This window comes from Hyperolius riggenbachi, chromosome 1 (genome assembly GCF_040937935.1).
Source record: "Hyperolius riggenbachi isolate aHypRig1 chromosome 1, aHypRig1.pri, whole genome shotgun sequence".
NCBI classification, from domain to species: domain Eukaryota; kingdom Metazoa; phylum Chordata; class Amphibia; order Anura; family Hyperoliidae; genus Hyperolius; species Hyperolius riggenbachi.
The window spans coordinates 591781676-591803157 of NC_090646.1; the positions used below are offsets into that span (position 1 = coordinate 591781676).

A 21482-nucleotide genomic window follows, 5' to 3' on the forward strand; every position below is an offset into this window, starting at 1 on the left:
AGATGAATGTCAGTTAAATTATGTGTGTATGATGATCTGCAGATCTCATAGACTATCATTGCAATTTGCAGGAATGGATTTTTGGCAGGAACAGATCTTTTGCAGATACTGATCTTTTGTGTCTGTACAGCATCTGTGTGTGCAGCATCTTGCAAAGATTTTTTTCTGATGTGGAGTTCAGCTCCATAGAATAGACTGTGTAGAGTATGGCTCTTATACTACAGGAAGGGTGGTAAGATTGGTCTGTGATCTCCTTCATTTTCCAAAGACTATGGTCTGATGTCTGTATGTGGCCTTATGGTCTGATGTGTGTATGTGGCCTAAAGGTTCGTATACACGTCCGATAAAGATCGTTCGTTACGAACGATTCGTGACGTTTACACGATATTCAAATTAGACTGAAAAGATCGTTCGTAATGAACGATTGTGTACACACGTGAACGATATAAGTATAAAGTACTGAACGACGAACGATAAAAAAATGCGTGCGCAAACGGAAGTGACGTTATGACAGGCAATAAGAACATGCGTTATCGGACGATCTTTGTACACACTGCAACGATTGAACGATTATCTTTCGAAAAAATCCGCCGGGTTGGATCGGTCCGATTGAACGATAACGATCGTTATCGTTCACAAAAACGATCGTTCACACTTTTTGAACGCACGATTATCGTTCCGATTGTCGTTATCGTTCGTTTTTGAACGATCGTTATCGTACGTGTGTACTCAGCTTAAGGCTGCATCTGAAATGACCACCAGCTCAGTGTGTAGCACCTATATAGACTCTCTGCACACTTCGCATTCAATTCAGATGCAAATCATATGCAAATCTGCTACTACTTATCATGCAAACAGGAAACTCAGGAGGAGGGGCTGGGAGCAGCTAACCTGACAGTTACATATTTACAAAGTTTAGCGTTGCTATGGAGATCATCAACTATATGCCGGCAACCATAATAACCATACTATTACAGCAGGAACCTAGACTCATTTCTGAGACAGGGGCTTGTGGCCCCCTCGGATTGAATGAAAGGAACGAGCTTCACTGCTTTTTGTCAAAATATTGATTCACTCGTATTTAATCTCTGTTTTTATTTTTCAAAGATAAGATACTTAGATGTATTTTAATGTATCTTTCTAGGCATTGTTTTATGTGTAGAAGTTTGTATGGCTCAACATGTCTATTTATTCTGGACGAATTGTGTCCCCTTATGGTTGCCGGCATATAGTTTATGATCTTCATAGCAACGCTCCACCAATAGCGGCAAGCGGATGGGCAGGCAATGACGCGGATTCCGGAAGTGTATACGCGTAGGTAGCGGGGAGACTCGCAGCTCACTGAATGGTTAGAGCGGCGCGAACATCACTTCCGGTGGGCGGAGCCAGTATGCCGGAACGCCGTACACGCCGCGGCTGGGCGTTGCACACCGTCTTTGGAGCGGTAAGTGAAACTATTTGATGCCGAATCCATTTGGGTAAAGTTGTTCTTTCCCTTGGCCTCTGAGGAAGCTTTGTTTTTAAGCGAAACAGCTGTCAGGCCTCCCTCACCCCCACTGTTCACCCTGATGTGTCTTCCAACCGTGGATTAAAGGTACTTCACTTTTGCAATCACAGTGCCTCGTTTTCCTTTTTGCTACAAATACAGTGCTTGTTTCTGAGTTGCACGTGTATGCATTGAGTACGGAATCCAGCATATCAGACCCATGCCTTCTTGTTGACATCTAGTGCCAGTCTTTTCTCTCATCTATTGTGACACCTCAATGTATAGTTGCACCGCATTGCTTCCACTGGTAGTAACCTTTTGGCTCAGCTGCATTACAATCTCATGGCAACTTAAATAGTGTGTAAGGGCCCTCAGACGTAATTGTGTGTAACCTCCTGATACACATCACATTGGGGCAGATTTATAAAAATCAGTGCAAGGAGAATCTGAGCAAAGCAGGGTAATTGATCCACTTTAGCAGCACCGCAGCTGGCCAGAATCCTTGATCTAGACAGCTGCTCTATCGTTGCATCAGTTCTGCTTCAGTTTTCCTTACACTGATTTTCAGAAGTCTGCCTTGCAGTTTTGCTGCTCTGCAACCTCTGAGCCTGGTGGATGTGCCCAGCCAATAACAGCCTGAGAGCAGAGGTCCCGGGGAGTCCTTAATGACATATGTGATTAACTCTCTTCAAAAGGCCCTTTACTTTCAAAAATCAATATATGCATCGCAACCGTGCTACGATACAATCGCACTTGAGGGCTAGTTCACACTTGCAGCCAATCAAGATGGATCCATTTAACTACTTGCCGACCGCGTCACGCCAAAGGGCGTGGCGGCAGCCCCAGGGACCGCCTAACGCCTATTGGCGTAAGGTCCTTACGGGCCTGTTTTGCAGGAGATAGCGCGCGCATCTCCACTTGGTAGGCGGAGCTCCACCCCGCCTTCTGTCTCCCAGCGGCGACCATGGACAGTGGACAGAGAAAGACACTGCAGACAGTAGGGGACACAAGGGAGACAGAGACAGAAGGGGACACAAGATAATTAGGGGAGAGCATCGCCAAAATGCTAGCTGTGTCATATTCCACAGAGGGTCTCATACGCTGAAAAATATAGTATACGTCAATAAATATTAGTTATTTTTTGTTTAAGAATACAATTTTGATTGTCATTCATGGAAAAATAAGACATCCTCTGAAACTAAGCCCCAACTTATCTTTTGGAACATTGTATCAGGGCTGTGGAGTCGGTACAAAAATCTTCCGACTCCAACTCCTCAGTTTATGAAACCACGACTCCGACTCCAACTCCGACTCCACATCTGTGCATTGTATAGGACTTATTTCCAGGAAAACACGGTAAGGCCCCGTTCACACTTGCGTTTTGCTATGCAAATGGACCGGATCCTGATCGGATCCGGTCCATTTGCAAATGGACCGGTTCCGATCCGGACCCGGTCCGTTTGCATCAGGCATGCATCAGGCTGCCATCCGGATCCGTGGGCAAAAAATAGCGAAATTTAAATAAAAAAATGTTGGGGTCAGCAGAAGGTGCACCTGTAGAATCTGGTTCCTCCGCTGTAGGCCTCACCTCCACCTCCGACATTCTGCCAAACAGCTCCAGCACGTCTGTCACTGCTGCTCTACTTCAGACATGCTTGGCCCATGTGTCCCCATCCGAAATGGCCGCTTGGATACGCATAGGAAGTGGGGTAGAATGTCAGGTTTTTGTAGGCAGTGTGTTCTGTGCCTTCCGTTTCCCATTGGTTTCTGTGTTCCGGATGGTGCTTTCAGGCTCAGGTCCGGCTCCGGTCCGGGTGCGTGGGCCGGAGATCCGGACCCAAAAAATACCGCATGTTGGAAAAGTGTCCGGAGTCCGGTCCGGCTCCGTACTGTACGGAACGTACACGTGTGAACGTCTGCATAGCCTTTGCATTGCTATGCGGAACGTACGTTCCGTTTGTACAGTATACGGTCCGGATCCGGTCCGGCGAATCCGGACAGGGAACGCTAATGTGAACCGGGCCTAAGAGCAGAAAAAAAATTGCCAACATTATATATAAAAAAAAAAAAAAAAAGTCTAAAAAAACAAGCTGCACATATTTAAAGGCTGATGACCGACAAATCATACTAAAATGCAAGCGCTGTTATGTCAGTACAATACTACAACACACACCATTCCTTAAAAAGTCATGTTCTGCAATTATTGTTTTCCATAAAGCACAAAGCAACAATGCCAATAATAAGCCATTATTCTATTTTTTTCACTGACTGTAAAAAGTGAAAACTGCCAACAGAAATATATACTTAAAGAGAGACTGGGGTGCTGGCTCAATGCAGCAATTGTTTTCTGCGCTGGAGGCAACAAAAATGCAAAAACAAAATCCAGACCTTAATAAAGCAGATCCAAGTCGCTGTCAGGGCGCTTTCCAAGCCACAATAGTGTTGGCTGATCCCATCACAGCCAGAACCATGATCCCGCTTCAGCGTTTCAGCTGCCTGTGTGAGATAAGGCTTCTTCCTTTGCTGGCTGACAGTAATATCAGGAAATGATGGATGCTGGACACTAATGTGGTGCTAGTACAGGAAGTCTGGGCCCTCTTAGCCTTCCTTAATAAAGTCTACCTGAAGTCCAACAGCAAACAAAAGCTAAACATAGCTTCTCCATTACAATTACTGATTCAATGAAATGCCATAACTTGGGAATACTTACTTAAAAATACAGATGAAAGTTATTTTTAATTTTTTTGTTAAAGCTGCGTGTCCAGGCCCAGCTAATTTGTTTTTTTACACCTCCAATTAGATAGCACTCTAAAGTCTCAGACGCACCTTAATCGGCTGATCATTAAAACAACAGTGATAAAGTGGACCTGAACTCTTGCGCAGGACACAAGAAAAACAGACAAATCCACCCTGTGTATATTTACAGAGAACAGCCTGTCTTATCCCCCTGATCTGCAAGTAATCACAAGTGTAATTTGAGTTCTCATCTGTGTCCGCTGAGACTCAGCAGTCCTCTCATGCCCAACAGGAGCTAACTGAGTAACACCTCAGCCATGCCCCACCCAATGTCCACCCTTTTCATCACTCCCTCTCAATATGTGCATGGGGATATGTGATCACATGACGACCACATTACATAGTCACAGAGGTCATGTGAAAAGTTTTCAGAAATGAATGTACCCAGGTCATATAACCTTTTAGCAGCCAAATAAAGTAAAACTATTTGGCTGCAGGGCTAAATTTTTCCTTTTTCTGGGAATGTGTGCCTCCCCCAACCTAGCAGGCTAGGCAGGGTATACAGAGTGGGTGGCAGAGAGCTTTCATAGGCCCAGTGCACACCAAAACCACTAGCAGATCCGCAATACGCTAGCGGTTTTGGGAGCTGATTTCAGAGCGATTCTAGGTATGTTTAGAGAGGTTTTCTAAACATACCTAGCGGTTTTGGGTGCGTTTTTGTGTAGCAGATTACACATATTGTTACAGTAAAAGCTGTTACTGAACAGCTTCTGTAACAAAAATGCCTGGCAAACCGCTCTGAAGTAGCGTTTTTCAGAGCGGTTTGCGTTTTTCCTATACTTTACATTGAGGACGAAACGCTTCCGAAAACCGCAAACGCGCAGCAGGAGGCGCGCTTGCGGCTTGGCAAAAACCTCAAACCGCCGGTATGCACCATTCCATTGCAATACATTAGCCAAGCGTTTTTCCAGGCGGATGCGGCCGGCGGATCACTCCAAAAACCGCTCGGTGTGCACTAGGCCATAGTTACCTGTCTGGACTGCTGGATCAGCTTCTTCCTCCACTGCAGCAGCGATGTACCCAGCATGTCTTCTCGGTTCCGATCACACATCCTGCTGATCTCTTTAGTTGCAGTATCATCTGCATCACACACCTAAAAACAAGAATGCAGCTTGCAATTGAGATCTGACTAGATTGAGTCAGACTTTAGTCAGAAACATCTGATCTGCTGTCTTGTCCAGGGCCTATGGCTAAAGAAATATAGCCAGGCAACTTCTATTTAAAGGGAAATAAATATGGCAGCCTCCATAACTCTCACTTCAGGCAGGTGTCCTTAAAAAGACCCCAAGCTGTCAAAAATGACATTGGGACTTACCTGGGGCTTCCTCCAGCAAACGAGGTACCCCGGCGTTGTCCTGGCTCCTCTCCCGGTCCCGCAGGCGGCTCAGTTACCGCCGACTTTCGGGCTGAAGGTCAGCAGTACACTTCCTGGACAGGCAAGCAAACGCATCATTACGCCGGCTGGCGTGACAGCCCTGTGCATGCGTGATTTTCTAACTATGAACCACGCATGAGTAGGACCGTCACGCCGGCCGGTGTGATGACGCATAGCGTACCCGTCCAGGAAGTGTACTGCCGACCTTCAGCCCGAAAGTCGCCGATAATTCCCAACCAGCGAGACCGGGAGAGGAGCCAGGAGGACCTCGCAACCTACGGTGGACTGGAGGAAGTCTAAGGTAACTTCCAATTTCATTTTTATTGACAGTTCAAGGCACACAGAAGACACAGAACATTTATATATCGCTTTTCTCCTGGTAGACTCAAAGCGCCACTAGGACACGCTCTATAGGCAGTAGCAGTGTTAGAGAGATTTGCCCAAGGTCTCCTACTGAATAGGTGTTGGCTTACTGAACAGGCAAAGCCGAGATTTGAACCCAGGTCTCCTGTGTCAGAGGCAGAGCCCTTAACCAGTACACCATCCAGCCACCAGTACACTATCCAGCCACCAGTGCACTATCCAGCCACCAGTACACTATCCAACCACCAGTACACTATCCAACCACCACGGGTCCCTGTGTCAGGGTCCCTTTAAGGACGGACGGTGTCCTTCTTCTGCACACTTTGAAGCAGGAGGACCCTTTGTGAGCAAAAAACTGCTGTCATTTTTTGAGAACTACATGTAATTAAGAAAAATATTGGCTCCCTGCTGGAAGGCTTGGATTGCTTCATTTATGCCTGGTACACACCATGCAATTTCCCGCCAGATTTTGTGTAACAATTGATCATTTCCAATTGATTTTTCAATCACCTCTGTACAAAATCTATCAGAAAAAAAAAATAATAATAATATAGATCGGAAAGCAGATCGGGCCTGTCTGCAATTATCGATTCAACCCAAAATCTGATGGTAAATTGCATGGTGTGTACCAGGCATTAGACTAAAAGCACCCATGATGGGAAGAAGCTAAACTGCAGAATAGTAACCCACGAGGCCTTTATCAGTGTCGGTTGGGACACATCTGCCTGGATTAGCTGTGCTGTACAGCCGGCACTCTCCCCACATCCAACTTTCCACTCTGAGCAAATATTCCCAGCACACTACATTACAAGAACACAGGCATTGCACAGCTAGAGGAAATAAGATTACAGGCCCAGTGCAACTGCCAATGATGACGGCAGCGCTATACCAGCTAGAAATCCGGCCATAGCTTTCTCTCCCCTCATTTCTGGGTATGAAAAGGAGGCTCAGCAGTGAACGGTTTTTACTTCTAATAAACACTTTGGCACACATCAGAAATCCTGCAGGAGACAGAAAATGTGTATTCCCAGCTTTGGCCTTCTCAGAGGAAGACGACTGGATAAAATAGCCAGGGTTCACTTCCACAGTTCAAGTGTTACTGTTAAGTAATGTGTTTACATGGCATCAAATAGCTTGCATCTGGGTGATGCGTTGGCGCATCTCCAAGCTCCACAGAAGAAAGCCAACTTCATTCCGTATGCTGGTGCGGGAGGGGGGAGGCCGCCCTCACCTCTCCGCACAACAATGGCAATGGGAATTCCAGCAGTTTCCTGTTGGAAACCTACAAGCGACATTCCAGACAGAGCTCAGCGTCCTCCCTGGGATAGAGCGAGTATATTTTTGGCAAAGGTGTTCCACTGACAACATGCGTTAATAAATACACATTTATGTTAATACATTTCCACTAAAGAATACTGATTAGCATTAATTGCAAACACTTATTACAGCAGCGAGTTCTAATTTCTGATCATCCTGCAAGTATTCTAAAGCCTCACACAACTGAGCCCTTAACAATTAAAGGTACCCATACACTCATATTAGATAGATAGATATAGATTTGCAGCAGATTCAACCATCAGATAGATTTCTGTCAGATGACTGTCAGGTCAAATCTGACAGGAATCTGATGTGTGCCACACACTAAGAACAGATTTCCAATTGATTTTCAATAGATTTCATTCTGAAATCTATCTAAATGCATTACTGGACCATTAGGTCCAATGCAACTCTAAAGGGGCCCATACACTGGTCGATTTCAGCCATCGATCGATTCTATAGAATCGATCAGAAATAGATTCTATCCAATTCCTCATTCGATCGATTTGTGGCCGATTTCGATTGATTTGATCCGACAGGATGGAAAATCTAGGTCGATCTGTTGCTGGCAGCAGATCGATGGCCCATAGAGTTGCATTGGATCTAATGGTCCAATAATGCATTTAGATCGATTTCCAATAGATTTTATTCTGCAGTCTATTGGAAATCTGTTCCTGGTGTGTGGCACACATGAGATAGATTCCTGTCAGATAAGACTTGACAGGCATCTGACAGAAATCTGATGGTCGAATCTGCTGCAAATCTATAAGTGTATGGCCACCTTAAAAGCCATTGATCTACTGCCAGCAGATCGACCTAGATTTTCCATCCTGTCAGATCTAATCGATCAAAAACAATCGAAATTGGCCGCAAATTGATCGATCTGTGCATATAGAATCGATCGATGGCTGAAATTGACCAGTAAATGGGCCCCTTTATTATTAAATGACAACTGTAATGAGTGATATGGAGGCTGCCATATTCATTCTCTTTTAAACGATACCATTTGCCTGGCTGCCCTGCTGATCCTCTGCCGCTAATACTTTTAGCCATAGACCCTGAACAAGCATGCAGCAGATCAGGTATTTCTGACTTTGTCAAATCTGACAAGATTAGCTGCATGCTTGTTTCTGGCATGATTCAGACACTACTGAAGGCAAATACCGTAGATCAGAAGGACTGTCAGGCAACTTGTATTGATGAAAGGGAAACAAACATGGCAGCCTCCATATTCTTCTCAATTCAGTTGTCCTATAATGGTGACAATAATGGGAAAGAGCACTGTAGAGACACACTGTTCGACTATAGCAAGGCAGCATATGTGCTGTGCTGTGGAGAGGAGGGACTATAGGCAACGAATGGTGTACTGCAGAGTGACGATAAAATTTTTTTTTTTTAAATGAATAAAAAAATTAATAAAAGTATACCCAATGTGACTGGCTGCCATGGCAAAAGGATTAGCAAGCATGTGTACAAGGCTTTCAAAGAATACTACCATACAAATGTTTTACAGTTTAGATAAATATAAATAAAATGTAAATTTTCCCAGAGTAAAAATAGGCCACGATTAACTATTTTTCTTAGGCAGCTGTCAATTGCGGGCAGTAATCTGACTGTTTTATAAGTCTCATCTCCTCATGGGGGATACTCGCTTAGAGTATTCTTTGTTTTCAAGTACTTAACAGCAGTTGCTCAGTGCAGCTGCCAGAGTAGTGTGTGAATGAGAAGGGAGGCTGGAGGACACTGTTGCATAGATCCTTTCAAAGGAGTGCTTTTGTATAGAATAAAGGAAACAGTAGCTTCTGTAAATTGACAACATTGAAAAAAAAAAAAAGGTAATTTACAGTGCATTGTACTCCGGAAGAAAATAGGCATCTTCTATGTAGGCGTTCACATGTATTTTTAAATTTTAAAGTGTACCCGAGGCTATCTGTGACATGATAAGATAAACATGTGTACATGTGTATGTCCAGTACAAAACAATAACCAGGCTGTTGCATTTTGCTGCCCAAGGCCATGTTTCCACTGTGCTTGGCATGCAGCAAGCCGACACATTCGGAAGAGTCTCGCTGCCGAATCCCTCTGGTCACGCTATGCACGGCTATGGGATTCGGACAAGTGACGCGATTATGCTGCATGCCGTCAGATTTTTCCCTGCCCATGAATTTGGATGCTCCGTGTTTACTTCAATAGGCTGCCAAATCCCATCCGAATTTGTAGGGAGGGAATCGGACCGGAATCGCAACAGTGGAAACCTAGCATGAAAGCGTTAATTTCTAGGCATGGAAGAGACAGCTTCTGTCTTGTAGGTAGCTTGAAGGGAATATAGTAACATCACTGATCAGCAAATTTACAAACATAAAAGGTTTCCTGGCAGAATACAAACTTCTGAATAGGCTGCCACTGATAAGAGACCGTATAAAAGATTCAACCTACATTGTAAAATATTTGAATATAAAAAGAAAACCATGGGATAGTTAAAAAAAAAAAAAAATTCTAGGAGTAGGAGGATAAATATAATTGTATCTCTCATCAGTATATTTTCACCTCGGGTTCACTTTAAAAATGTTTTTGTGAAAGTGGTTCTTTAAAGTGTACTCTGGAGCATCCCTTTAAGAGTGAAGTTATAACAAGCGACATCTCCCTTGCCTGTCAAATTTTGGGGAAGTGAAAACTGGTTGGGACAACGGCTTTGTTTCCACCCACCGGGCGGATCACTCAGAAACAGCCGTATCAGTCCGCCGACAGTGCGTACACACGCCGGACTGTCGTTGGAACGCTCACCCAGCGGGAGGCAACGACGTACCAGTCGTTGTCTACAGTCCGACATGTGTACGGACCTTAATTCTCCCTCACCTGTGACTAATCATAAATGTAATTTGATCTCTCAGCAGTGTCAGCTGGCTGCCTCGGCAGAGCAGCTAATTTGTAAACAGAAGATCATAATCTTATGCCTGCTTCCATGAAAGCAGGAAGTAGAAACTGCAAATTGCAGGATTTGTATCAGATTTAAATTTTGTTTTATTTTATTTTATTTAAAGAAAGGTTTTTCTTTAAAGGTTGTTATGCTGTTGATTATAATTTTACTTCTGAGTTCAGGTCCGCTTTAAAAAGGAAACAGAGCACCTAAAAAAAAAAAAAATAGCTCTACTTACCCGGGGCTTCCTCCAGCCCCTGGCAGCCGCTATGTCCCTCGCCGCAGCTCCGGTGTCCCAGGATCAGCTCCGTTTCTGAAGGAGCGGAGCAGATCCTGGGACACCAGAGCTGCGGCGAGGGACATAGCAGCTGCCAGGGGCTGGAGGAAGCCCCCGGGTAAGTAGAGCTCCTTTTTTTTTAAGAAGAACTCATTTTAGTAGAACTCATTGTTTAGGTACATCGATGCTTCCCTTAAAGGACAACTGAAGTGAAAGGGTTATTGAAGCTGCCATATTGGTTTCCTATGAAACAATGCAGATTGCCTGGCTGTCCTGCTGATCCTCTGCCTCTAATACTTTCAGCCATAGACCCCGAAGAAGCATGCAGACGTTTCTGACTGAAGTCAGACTGGATTAGCCACAGGCTTGTTTCAGGTGTGATTCAGACACTACTGCAGCCAAATACATCAGAAGGATGCCAGGCAACTGGTATTGTTTCAAAGGGAATACTGTAAATATGGCAGCCACCATATCCCTTAAGCAGCTATTACATGCGTTGAAGTGTAACCTAAAGCACCAAATTCTTCTGAAAAGTAAAGTAACAATTCCGGGTGGAGTAAGCATTAAACCTGCCACATTTTAACGGGATGTTCTTACTCTTTTTCTCATTTCAAAGGGTAGTTCAAAAGCACGTCGCCAGCACTTCGCCCTGCCATGAAAAATATTTAGTTAGGTATTACTGTACATGTAATTTTATTGGTGTGTACACTTTGTTTTACTACACAGCCCCATAAAAATCCCTCATTCCTATCTGTCTGATGATTTATGAAACATATTTAATGACCTGGATGAGCCCCAGACGCATGGATCACATTTGTTGGATGGCTGACTGGAATGGAGTCACAGACTGAGCATTTGTTTCCATTTAAAGTGTCTTTTTGGCCCAGGTTTAATTCCAGTTAGCAAAATCTGCATTTACATTACAGTCAGCAGAGCGTCTGCTGCCGGCTGGCCAGCTCTCTGCGCGGAAATCAAAGCAAAAGAGGGGAGTTTGCAAGTATTGCAGAAAACTTGATATGACTAAACATACATTAAAATTGCCAACTACTAAAGCTGAACTGCAGGCAATACATTCAAAAAGTTCTCATTCACCCCCTCTGATTTGTCGCTGCTAAAGGTAAACCGGGGAAAAAGATAAAAATGCTCATGTCTGCTACAGTTAAATCTGAATCGATATTAAAAAGCAAAAGACAAACAGATACCTCAGGAGAGGTGCTCTGGGTCCTAGAGAGCCTCCCATTCTCCTCATGGTCCCCTCATTCCCCGCAGACTTTTCTGCTCATATCTTCCACTGCAGGAGACTTCAGAAGTCTTCGGGAGCATGAGTCCTCCAGAAGACAGCCTGCTCTGTACAGTGCATGCGCGAGTGTGTGAGAGGGGAGCTTGGTCATGCACAGTACAGATACAGAGCCGACCTGTCTTCAAGAGTCCGAGTGCTTATGAAGACTTCCGAAGCCCAGCCAAAGCGGAAGAGAACAGTCTACAACCGATCGGTCATAGACTGCCTGCCGGGGAACATAGCTAGGGACCACAAGAATGGGAAGGCTTTATAGGACTCAGAGCCTTCCCTCTCCTTAAAGAGGAACTTCAGCCTAAACAAACATACTGTCATTAAGTTATGTTAGTTATGTTAATTAAAATAGGGTACTTATCCGTTAGCCAGGCGCATCCAGCAGGTGGCGACAAAACTCCACCAGAGTTATGGCCCATACTCACGGGCAACTTATTTGGCCTGTCACCAGCACACGTGAGCGTGTGCGCTACAGGGCAGCGACAGCTCGTCGCCAGGTCTCTCCGCGTACACACGCTGAAGAGTGGACCAGCGGCGCGACGGAAGCTGTCGCCGACGTTCCTCCTCCCCCCGCCGGAAGCGGCGTATTCTTTATGAAGGTTGCTGTCGCTAGTCTGCATACTCACGCGGACTAGCGACAGTTGCGGCGGAGTTGCGGAGGAAACTGTCGCCAGGCGATTGACTGGGTCAATCGCCTGGCGACATCAGCGACGAGCGACGGTTCGGGGTGCGCGCCCGTGCAATGCCGCATACTCACGGGCGACCTGTCGCCGCAACACGCGTGCACCGCGTGTTGCGGCGACAATTGTAGCCCGTGAGTATGGGCCATTACATCTTTCCCTACTATCCATGGCGGCCTGGAGGGGGGGAATAGTAATTAGCGCCACCTGCCGGATGCGCCCGGCTAATGGATAAGTACCTAAACTAGATAGGTAATATAATCTCTTACCCACACTGTTTTAAATGAACAGGCAAATGTTTGATTTCATAAGGGCAGCCATCTTTTTGGTTTAAAGGAGGTGACTGAGCATGAGACACAGTTCCAACTGTCCTGTGTGCTGATCACCCCTCCCAGTTGCTAGGCAACGTGAACAACATAGTAAATCCCATAATGCTTTGCACAGCATCAGGGGGAAAAAAGCCCGGGCAGTTTTCTTTGATGGGTGGAGCTTAGCTAAAAATGATGCTTTGATAAGAAATACAAAGTCCTGATGCTGTGAAACTGTTAAAGATACACCAAGCCTTCTCAGTGCTGCTGAGTAGATTTTCAGTCCGGAGGTTCACTTTAAAGGGGGTCTGTAATCAAAATTAAAAAACCCCTCTGGAGATACTTACCTTGGGGGGGGGGGGGGAGGTTTCCTAGATCCTAACAAGGCTTGCCCCGTTCTCCGCTCTGCTGGAAACCCCTCGTATTGCGGCGAGATAGATATGCAGGCGCACTAGCCGTTCTTCATTCAGGTTAAGGTGGAAATAGCCGAACCCAATCGATCTGTCTTACTGCGCAGGCAAGAGTCCTTTTGCGCCTGCTCAGTAGCGTGGATACGATCACTCGTCTTTCTGCCTAGCCAAAGGAAGAGCCGCTAGTGCGCCTGCGCTGGATCCCGGAGAGGTAAATAAAACAATCCGTGTTAAGCTTGTCGGGGGAGGATTCGGGGGAGCCAGCGCTTCCCCCTCCCAAAGTAAGTATCCCCCAGAGGGTTTTTTTTTCCTTTGAGTAACTGTTTTTTGTTTTTAAAAATCACTTAAGACTCCCTTTAATGCCTGGTACACACACCATGCAATTTCCTGTCAGATCGACGGGTCGAATTGATCATTTGACAGGTCCAATAGGGTTTCTGATTGATTTTCCGATTATTTTTCCAAACACTTCTGCACAAAATGGATTGCGAAATCAATCAGAAACCTGGCTGGACCTGTCAAAAATAAGATTCAACCCGTTGATCGGACAGGAAATTGCATGGTATGCATCAGGTATTCGTCTGTTACCATCTATGGCTAATTGGGCATCTCAGCACTACTCACTACTCTTGTGGATGGTCACAGGCATGGCCAGTGAAAGATGAGCTGTAAACACTTATTTGTTTGTGTAGTTTATGGGGATGGGACAGGGTGGAAATTTCCACAGCTGTCCCCATACAGATTGGCAGGAACAATGCAAACACAACATCAGTCATGTGTGTGTCAGTGGGGGATCCTGCCTGCTGACAATCTTTGAAGGTAGTCAGCAGGCCAGCTGCAACAGAGGGAAAGAGATGCGGATCCCAAATATTCCCCTGTTCATGTTTAGGCACTTTTAAGTGTCTCCGTCCAAGAGCAATGATCAACCTCAAGTGTATCTGTACTCTTGCACAGGACATAAGGAAAACAGAAATGCACCCTGTGTGTTTTTAGAGGTAAGAGCCAGTTGAATTCTTCTTCATTGTTAAGTAATCACAAGTGTAATTTGATGTCTGCTCTGTCAGCACAGAAATTTGGCAGTGCTCGGCAGATACAGCTAATACGTAAACACAGAATGTTAGTAATCCTGTGTCTGCTTCCATGAAACAGGAAGTAGACACTGCAGATTTATTGCAAGGGCTCTGTACGCAGAGATGAAGTTCTGAGTTTAGGTCCACTTCTTTAATACAAAAGCACGTTGTTTGTACAGGACTTACTGGCAAAAGCTGGCATGCTTTCTAATCCTGTGCCCACTCTGCTCTAAGTAATCAGCTTCATAAAGTCATCTTTGCCAGAAGAGATCGCGGCTCAATCACACAGGTGACATTGTAAAGCCGGCGCTGTACCGACAAGCCGCTAGCCCCTAGGCCAGCACTCAGCCAAGTCGATCCACTAGTCGGAACACCCACTCACGTACTTCCCTAGTCCTGAACCCCCCATTCAGTGCTGTGCTTGGGGGTGGGAGGGGGAGCACAGGGCCAGTGCTCCACTGCACGCCCCTGTCCCAGTGACTGCCGTGGTTTGTTTGGCTGTTTGGCAGTTTGCCAGCCCTCTTGCTTCCTGCTGCGCTAGGCCATGGTCTTTGTGGCCTTGCTTAAAATCTGGTCGTGTGTGTTTGGGCATTCAGGAAATGCTAGGAAAATATAAACTCCATTGCTCTCAATGGGGCCTTTCCATACTGAAAGCTTAGCCTTGGCTGGCTTTGCTAAAAATCTTGAAGAAGGCACTTTGAAAGCCCTCACTAATGACCAGGCCAAGACCGGAAGCAATGGAAAATTCCCAGCAACGGATATCGGCAGTAAGCCCCAGTCAGCACCATTCTAACAATTGCTTTGCTAAAAATCTTGAAGCAGGCAACTTGAAAGCACTCACTGATGACTTGACCAACAAAGGAAGTGATGAAGAATTCCCAGCAGCACCAGGGATATCAGCAGTAAGGTCCAGTCAGCACCATTCTAGCAATTAGCTAGTGCTAATATCAGTAGTAAGTGCCAACCATCCTCTGAAGTGCCAGTCAGCTACAATCAACTCCTGCTAAAAAACTGCAGACAACACCGGCCTTCATTCAGCACATCCACTGCGAGTGTGCCCTTTAACACAAACTGCAGGGCAGATGAATGACAATGTTGCAACCTTCTTTCACTGGATGTCACAGTACAGGACATGGAGGCCAATAGTTGTGTCATTTATAAAATGATTCAAATAAAAAAAAAAAAAATAAAAAAAACCACGACAACTTCAAACGCATTTCTGATTTTAGCTCTATTTTCAAATACAAGCTCATCACGCCTATAGTTTATACTAGCTAGTACTCCAATTTTAGTGTAACCAAGTGGAGACAAAAGACTTTACACCTGGGGGTGGAACTTCTATAGCAGGGAGATCATTTCAGAAACATCCGTTTTAAACAGGTATTAGCCATGGAATAGCCAAGGAGCTTTGTGCGAGTTTTACATTGCCCCTGTCCCCTCCCCCCCCCCCACTGAGCATTCTATACATAATTCATATAGCGCAACACAACCTGCCAAGGACATACACAGTAAGAGGTGTAAGCAGAGGAGGGGGACAGTTTGTTAATGATTACCACTATTTAAAGCATGTAAAGAAATCATCATTACCAACATAGCACAATAATACTACGATAGAGGAAGGACCCCTAGTGGGCCCCACTGGTACAAGCGCCTCGTTGGGGCCACAACCTCTGTATCGTCTATTGCTACACCACTAAGTACAGACTGTGTAGCTGTTTAAGGACAATTGTAGTGAGGAAGTATATGAGAGGTATATGGAGGCTGCCATATTTATTTCCCATTAAACAATCCTAGTTGCCTGGCAGACCTCGCTGATCTATTTGGGTCCATCTTCAGGCTGCATATATTTAACCTCCTTAGCAGTATAACCGACGCTGTGTTGGGAATCCCGCTCTCTGGCCCCAGGATGAATTAATTTGCTGCAATGGCTGAAAAACCTTTAGCTAGCACTAGGCTTGCTAGTACAAGTGTCCGGCACCCACCGATCCCCCCCGTTTATACATTACCCAGCCTGGATCCAGCGATCAGCGCAGCCTCCCTGCACAGCTCCTGTCTCTCTATGGGGAGGATCGGGTTTACGCAGGACGTCGGCGACGTCATGCACGATCCTCCCCATAGTGAAGACCGGAGCTGTCCAGGGAGGCTTCGCCGATCACTGGATCCAGGCAGGGTAATGTATAAACAGGGGGATTGCAGGTGAATGCTAAGCTAAAGGTTTTTCAGCCATTGCAGCAAATTAATTCATCCTGGGGCACAAAGTAACAAAACCTCCTGAGCGGCGTAACGCTCAGGTGGTTAAAGTGCAAATACATCTATCAATGTTGCAGCCTGGTCGCCCATCTGATTCGATAATTTCATCGAATGAAAACCGGTGCAGCAACAAGCATGCCAAATTGAGGATTCCACAGATTCTAGGCCAATACTGGTCAAATGCATCGGTCGAGCATGCTGGGAAAGCTCAGTCCGTTGTGGTCCTCTTGATATGGTGTTGATTGAAGTACACGATGGTCCCCCCCAGCCCGTGTGCAGAGAAGATTCTCACCTGTCCTGCTGCCGCTACTCATGGCCTCCTCCGGCGTCATCCCTATGTGGCACCAGGAGCATGAACGTGACATCACACGCCCCATGTGTTGCGCTTGCATTGGTCGATCTGCCCATACATCTTGTGACGAGATGCACACATAGCAGAAAACGCGACATTTCTGCCTCTAATGAAAGTCTATGGGCCGCAGGAAAAAAAAAATGCATATAAAAACGCATATGCAGTTTCTATTTGTTTTTAGAAACGCTGGTTTTGTTGCATAATTTGCAGGAATGCTGCCAAAACGCACATAATAAAAGTCAATGGGAACACAATGGCATGCGTTTTTTAATGTAGTTTGTCAAAATAATTTTTTTTTCACTGTATTTTCACTTCCTGTTGTCTTCCAAGTGATTTGCATAAAAATAAAAAAAAAAAAAAAAAAAAAAAAAAAAAAAAAAAAAAAAATCGCATGGAAAGTGCATATGCGTTTTGTATATGCAAACCACAAACACATTAAGGGCTCGTTTCCACCATAGCGAATCCGCATGCGGCGACGAGATGCGGATTCGCTTGTTACACTGAAGTGGCCGGGGCTGTTTCCACATGTGCGGCGTGCGGGAGCGATTTGGCGGCGGGCCAAATCTGCACGACGGGACCCACAGAATTCGCATGCGTCGGGAATCCGTGCGAATCGCCGCTAATGTATTTAATAGTAAAAACGCATGCGTTTGTTACATGCGTTTTTACCCGCGATTTCGCATGCGATTTCGCACCTTTTTCAATGTTATTTTGCCCTGGCAGTGTCATGGTTAATTTCGCATGGCACCCTGCCATGCGAAATCGCGGGTAAAAACGCATGCGGAAACGCATCCGCATGCGTTTTTACAAGTGTCGGAATGCCGGCGAAATCGCGTCGCAACAGTGGAAACGGGCCCTTAAACCCACGCAAAACGAATGACAAAACGTACACAACATTAACATACAATGCCGCCTTTCATGTTATGTGAACACAGCCTCATACAAGTAGCGGAGAACCCTACGGATAGTCCAGAGGCTTCCCCTACCCCCCTCAATCCCATTGTTTCAGCAATGGAACCCTCTGAACATATTTGACAAGAGCCCGACCTGTATGTTCCCGAGGCCACGTTCCTGTATGTGTGCTGCCGTACTGTGCATGCACAAATACATAGCATGACTGCACAGTAGCACTAGGCCACTTGTGCTCTGCTTTCTCCTCCATGCACAAACAGCTTTGTGCTACTGCAGAAGCATAGACCATACTCCTGCATGTGCAGTACAGCGCTCCCTGTACACTGAGTGGAGCACAGGCATAAAGATAAATAGAGCCCTGGGCAGCAGGGGTGGGGTTGGAGGAAGACCCTTATAGGACAACTGAAGTGAGAGGGATACGGAGGCGGACGTATTTATTTCCTTTTAAGCAATACTAGCTGCCTGGATATCATGCTGATCCTCTGCCTCATAGTTTAACCACAGCCCCTGAACAAGTATGCAACAGAGCAGGCGTTTGACAATGTCAGCTCTGACAAGCTGAGCTGCCTCCTTGTTTCTGGTGTTATTCAGGCACTACTGCAGCCAAACAGATCAGCAGGGCTGCCAGGCAACTGGTATTGCTTAAAAGCAAACAAATATGGCAGCCTCCATACTCCTCTCACTTCAGTTGTCCTTTAAGTGTCTAACTGCTTTTTTTCTCTCCTCACAGGCTTACTTTAAAATTTGAATCAACTCAGGATTAAATGCATCATACTGACCATATCTATGTGTGTTGTGGACTGTATTCGCTCGCTCTCTTTTTGGAAACAATGTAAATATCTGGAATACAGAAGAAGAAAAAGAAATAAATAAAAGTGCACTTCGGAATCTTCCATGGTCGGGCCAGCTAATCAGGCATGTTTATAGGAGAAGGGCACCAGCGTCTCTCTCAGAGGAAATGGGAATCACACTGCAGACTTTTGTTTGCCTGACAATCGTAAAAAACGTTGATACACAAGAGCAAAGCTGGAGATGATTGTACACATCATAGCAAACTTGCTAAAAGGTTTCATCATTGGCAGAGAGTTTATTTACACACATGGGCTAAGCTCTGCAGTGCCGGAGGAGCAGAACAAGAGCTGCAAGACCAGGGGGGGTTCCTGAGAAATGCCGGCATCACTACATGTGGTGCCAGTTAATCCAATGCTCAGTGAAAAGCAAGGAAAGCCGCTAACCTCTTCCTGCAGACTGAACGTTTATATGTACTGAATGCCTGTGTGCATTAACGGGAGCCTGAACTGAAAATGGCATTTGAACTTACCTGGGGCTTCCTCTAGCCCGCAAGGTCCCTCACCGTCCGCTGGGTCCCCTCAGTTCTCACGCTGGCGGCTCTTGGAAGCAGTTAACTTCTCAGTGAGCCCAACCGTGCACCCGGCTCGATCACGCACCTGTCGCCATGAGCGTTCTGCGCAAGCGGGGATCATTCGAGAACACAGAACACTTATGGCCTTTTTCCACTAGCCTGCGATTTGCTTCTGATCGCAAATCGCAAGGTACATTAAACTAATGGAAACTGCAGCAGCAATTTCCATTAGTGCGATCCGATTGCGATGCGATTTTGGTCAAAGCGCAATCATCGTCCTGCCGCGTTTTGTATGCGATTGAGCTGGACTATAATGAGTATAGTAGCTCAATCGCAATCGCATGGTGGAAATTGAAACGCGATCGCGATCGGAATCATTTCATACAGCGACGTCACATGATCGCACCGGGTATAGTGGACGGGTCGCACATGCTCAGCTGCGCACAACTCCCAGAGAAGTCTTGCGTAACCAGAGCTTTCACCGGGAGAACTGAGGGGACCTAGAGGACACAGAGAGACCTCACGGACTACGGGTGGCTGGCGGAAGCCCCAGGTAAGATCAATATCTTCTGTTCGGGTCCATTTAAATTAGTGCAAATAGGAATTTTAATAAAATGTCCATTCTGACAAAAATGCACACGCCCTTTTAACTCCTTCAATGCATGCTGTGAAGTGGTTAAGACAGGCATACATATACCAGATGTGGTAAACAATTGAGATCTACCTGGTATGGGACATTTACCAGCTTGGCTGTTGCTTGCAGAGGTCTATATTGGACTAGTTTCCAGCAGATCCCTCATCTAATATTCCTCTCCTCATCTAATATTCCTCTCCGCAGTACTACTAACGTTGTACTGCTTGCTACAGTACAAAGCTGTGGAGCCATCCTCTCGGGCCTGATACACTGCTGGCAGTAGTAACTGTATTATTGCCGTGTGCTGCCTGTGCACAGCAAAATTACCACTGTTTTTGGCATCAACCCCAATGGTACATTCTACTAGAGATGCCTTTCAAAGCGGACATGAACTCAGAGCGTCCTCTTTGCTCTAAAAGATACACAACAGCAGAATAACCCTGAGGGCCCGTTTCCACTATAGCGTTGCGGAATCGCCGGCAAATCACCGCAGGCGAAATCGCTTGCGGGTGCAATTCCGCATGCGTTTTTTGCCGCGAATTCGCATAGGTTAGGGTAATGCGATTTTAACCATGTCACTGCCTGTGTGAATTAACATGGGTACCTATGCGAAATCGCATGCGAATTCGCGGAAAAAAACGCATGGGGAAAACTCATGCGATTTCCCTATTAAATACATTACGTGCGATTCGCCTGCATTCCACATGCAAGCGAATTCTGAGGGCTCTGCCGTGCAGAAAAATCCTGCACAGAAAAACGCACAGCAAAACTGACAAGTGGAAACAGTCCCATTCACTTGTATTGGCTGTGTGAATCTGCATGCGGGCAACGCATGCAGATTCGCGATAGTGGAAACGGGCCCTTAAACAAAAAACATTTCTTTGTTACACCTGATACAAATCCTAAAATAAATCTGCACAGTTTCTACTTCCTGATTCAGGGAAACAGACATATTGTTTACAGCTTATGCTTTTAAATGGGCTTATCTGCTTATCTGCCATAGGCAGTCATGTGACATGGGAGGAGATCAAATTACAACTAGTGATTAGACACAAATGAGGGGGAATTACACAGGCTTAACTCTTCAAATACATACAAGGGTGCATTTCTGTTACGTTTTCCTTGTGTCCTGTGCAAGGGTTCAGATCCACTTTAAAAGGTGTACCGGAGCGGAAGATCAGGAATAAACATAGCAACCCAAGAAGCGGGAAGCCTCTGGATACTAGAGGATCACCACAGCATCCTCTGGCCCAAGTTGCCGCTTGATTGTGGCCATACTGCACCACTGTGCCTGCAGAGTAAAACCAGGAGCTGCTTGTACCACTATGAAGGCGTGGCCACGCTCGTGCCAGAGGAGGAGGAGCATGGGCCAGATTGTGCAGGAGAGTCTCGTGGCAATGGGGATTAATCATTTGTCAATCAAAAGCAGTCTGCAGAGTCGGAAACCCCTTGACTAACAGCCATTAAGTTTGCCCGCTGTGGATGGCAGCGTAACACCCCTGCACCCCCCCCCCCCATTTCAATATAGAACTTGCGGTTCTAATGCTAGTTACACACCATACAATTTTTTCTGGCAGATTTACCTGCCAGATAAATTATTTCCAACATGTCCAATCTGAATTTCGATCGATTTTCTGATCGTTCACGTCTGAAAAATCGACATTTAGATCGGACATGTTGG

General features: G+C 45.7%; 1 protein-coding gene across 8 annotated transcripts in view; it reads right to left on the bottom strand.

Moving 5' to 3' along the window:
- LHFPL2 (LHFPL tetraspan subfamily member 2) overlaps positions 1-21482 on the bottom strand; it is a 436769-nt gene that overhangs the window by 124310 nt on the left and 290977 nt on the right. For 2 of the 8 annotated variants that reach the window (XM_068249126.1, XM_068249133.1), the window contains exons 2-3: positions 18584-18644; positions 11129-11180 (exon numbers count right to left, since the gene is read on the bottom strand). The exons of 4 other annotated variants lie outside the window; for them this stretch is intronic. The gene's annotated coding sequence lies outside the window, so the exon portion shown is untranslated. Of the gene's footprint in view, positions 1-5252; positions 5312-11128; positions 11181-18583; positions 18645-21482 lie in introns of those variants that run through there. 2 more of the 8 variants (XM_068249142.1, XM_068249167.1) reach the window with 2 other exon arrangements.